The sequence below is a fragment of the Cupressus sempervirens genome, chromosome 2 (assembly GCF_028749045.1).
Source record: "Cupressus sempervirens isolate cs-2001-9-10 chromosome 2, ASM2874904v1, whole genome shotgun sequence".
Taxonomy (NCBI): Eukaryota; Viridiplantae; Streptophyta; class Pinopsida; order Cupressales; family Cupressaceae; genus Cupressus; species Cupressus sempervirens.
In genome coordinates this window covers 118,135,827-118,139,258 of record NC_143119.1, presented here as the reverse complement: position 1 = coordinate 118,139,258, position 3,432 = coordinate 118,135,827, and positions in this window count along the sequence as shown.

The window sequence follows — 3,432 nt, the reverse complement described above, 5'->3', positions numbered from 1 at the left end:
ATTTGTTGTTTTCTGACTTGTTTGCTTGCAGGTAATTCTGAAAGGTCAACTTTGACAGTGAATATCTTTTGACCTCAAATTCATAATGAGATGAGATTTGAAGAGGTAGAAGTGTGTGGAGTAGAGAATCAGTGCTCCAATTTTCAGAGCCTGGTCAGAGGTTTGGGTTAGTTTTTAAGGCCAGTCAATGGACCTTCTGGCACCAAATTCATAGTTTGCAAAAAGTGGGTAAATGAGTTTTTAATGATCAAATTAATGATTGAAATCAAGTCCAGTGGATATTAAAAGTTTGATGGGCTAGTTATAAGATTTAGTTGTCCGAAAATGAATTTTTTTTTTAGCCGAACCCACTTTGAGGTCCGACTAATTGCATCAGGCTAATAGATCATTGAATGATTCAATAAATGTTACAGTTGTCAATTATCACTTTCATACATTAAGGTATATCATGTCAAAAGTGAAAGGACAAAGAGGAATGTTGATACACTTCAAAAATGCTATTGGATCCCAATTGGATGGTCAAGACTATCAGAACTCATTCAGATGGTTCAAGTTGATGCAAAGTGGATTTCTCAACCACTAGAATATAGTGATAAAGATATTGCTATTTGAGGGCTTGACCAAAGAGAATTTTGTCAGAAAAGGCATTGTCTCTCTATGGAATGGGCAAAGAACTTGAATTTTATTAATAGAAGCTCATGCAGACACATTAAGGGCAGTTTGAAAGAGTGCCCATGCAATGCAAAGAGAAGAAGCCAAACTTAAATGGGAGCTAGCCAGTTAAGAGAAGGGCATGCCCAATATAAAAGGGGGTAGTTGGCATGTGTAATGAAGCACTCAAATTGAAAAGAAATGCCAAACATTCAAAGAAAACCACAATTGAAACCCACGACATGATTAAAAAGAGCTCCCATGCATATTCAAAAGGAAGGGGATCGAAAATGATACAAGGAGGATCCATGTTTGTTGCAAACATCAAGTAAATCAGCGTTCACACAATAAGTAGATATCACATAGTCAAAAAAGAAAAAAAGAAAAAAAGGTCAGGGGAGGCATTGGAAGCGCCAATGTTTTGAAGTGTAAAACACACCAAGGAGTCCCCACACATTAAAAGGAGGAATATATAGTATAGGCAAGAGAGGCTCCACACTGAGCAAGGAGGGACCAGCGATGAGAAGACCCCATGGATGCCTTTCAAGACAAGAAGTAGCATAGACATAGCAAATAGGGAGAGGCATTTTCAAAGAGCCCCCACACAACAGCATGGACAGATGAAGTTTTAGAGGGAAGCCACTTCAATAAAGATCCACGCATGCAAGAGAATCCACTAGTAAGAAGACACTCCACACTATAAATGGAGACTCATGCATTAAAATACCCACAGCACGCAAGGAGTAGCTCCACACATTCATAATACTCATGCCTATAATGATAAGGCTAGGAAAGACTCTCGGGAAGAGGAAGACACCATTGAATAGCAAAGAAACACACAAGGAGGAAGATATTGGAGGCACCAAGGGCAGACCCTGTGCATGAAAGAACAATGCCCATGTACAAAGAGCCACACCAGTAAGAGATTCACTAGCATTAAAATGAAATTCGTTGCCCTTACTCAAAAGATCACGCCATGAAAGCAAGGCATTCCAAAGTGTTTCACGCCATAGGCAAAGGATGACATAAATGCGATATCCACACCAAACAAGGGCAATATATAACACATGCCAATAGAGGTAGTCGCCATGTGAATGAAGCTGCAGGGTCCAAAGTCAAGGAACACACTATAAAAATAGAGCAAGAGTGAGGAAGCAAATATCCCACATTGGCTATGTGGTAATTGTTTTATGCTTTTAAATACAACAAGACACACATTGTATGTTTTCTTTAGGACTATGGCTTTTAGAAGGTAGTGCCCATGCGCGGTGGTTGTCAAATTTTGACGAATGAAAGATGTAGTTGTAGATAAGACACATGGCAAGCAAGCATAAGCTTGGGAAGCAAAATTCAAGGCTCTATGAGATTATGACTACCGTATGGGCAGGAGGTGGATTTCAAAGGTTCACACTCTTACGAGGAGGCCCATCACATATGGATGTAAACAAATCTTAGTAGATCTCTGATGCTACACTTGGGGTCAGAGGAACATAAAGGGGTCTTGAGCGTATGGTCGGGAGGCAAATTCTGAAGGGTCCCGATGCTATGGGTTGCTTCATATGAGCGTATAGGCATTTAAAAAGTAAAATATTAACATTGAATGGGCCCATAAGTACGTAAAGAAGATTTAAATGCTCTCCATTGTTACGAAAATTAATAACATTGAATGGGCTCGTAAGGACGTAAAGAAGATTTGAATGCTCTCTGTTGTTACGAAAATTAAAGATAGCTTATCAACGTAAATAGAAATTAGCATGCCTCCGGTGCTACAGGGAGGGAATTAAGGAAATTAATTAATATTAAAATATTAATTAATTAAACATGTTTCAAATATTGATGGCCAATAGAGGATTGACATGTGGCATCATAGGAATGGAGGGATAAGGAGAATTCAAAATAAAATCAAATTCAGAAGTTTCAAATGCACAGGATGAAAAATTTGAATAAATTTAGATGATTTATATAGTCTAACTATATAAAAAATTTAAATTTTTGAATTTTAGTGCTCTAATTCAGTCCAGGAGCCTGAATTTCAAATGGCCATAACAGGGGTGATTTTTATCAGAAATGTGTAGTGTAGCATACCGTTGGAACTAGGAAGAGATGAATTTTCTAGATTTGAGGTCAGAATTTACACAGCATTCTGCTGGTTCAATCTATAAGTAGATTTTCAATTTCTGGGGCATTCTCAGTAAAAGGCGCAGAATTCATCATGGAGCATCAGAATTAGTTGGGGAACATGTATTGGAGTCTTTTGATGCAAAAACAAATTTTGGAAAAGTTTTCATCCCTCTGGAGTTCAATTTTAACTGATTTTATGCTATTGTTATGAGTTCAAATTAGGAATCAAATCAATTACTTCTTAAATCAAATATCTTAGATATTTTGTGATGGTGGAGGCTAAATGATTCAAGATTTGATTCATCAATTGAGGAGAGAGATTTGAAGGATGCTTTTAACCTGTTGAGAAGGTTTTTCAAGTGGACAAATGTCATGTTTTGATCAGATCTGGGAATTAACTCTTCTCCTATATCTTCTTTTCTTTTCCTCATTGTAAGGGTTCCAATTTTTGTCATAGAGAAACCAGTTGGTTCTAGTTCTTTGGAGAAAATCTACTCATTACTGTGATACCAGATTTTGGATCCAGTTCTTGATGCATTCCCAATACTGAGACACCATTTCTTTCAGCATTTTATCTCTTATGAACAGCATTAAGAAGGTCAATATAGATGGTCCAGATCTATTAGGTTGTTTCATGTTTGTCATTTCATGCATATGACT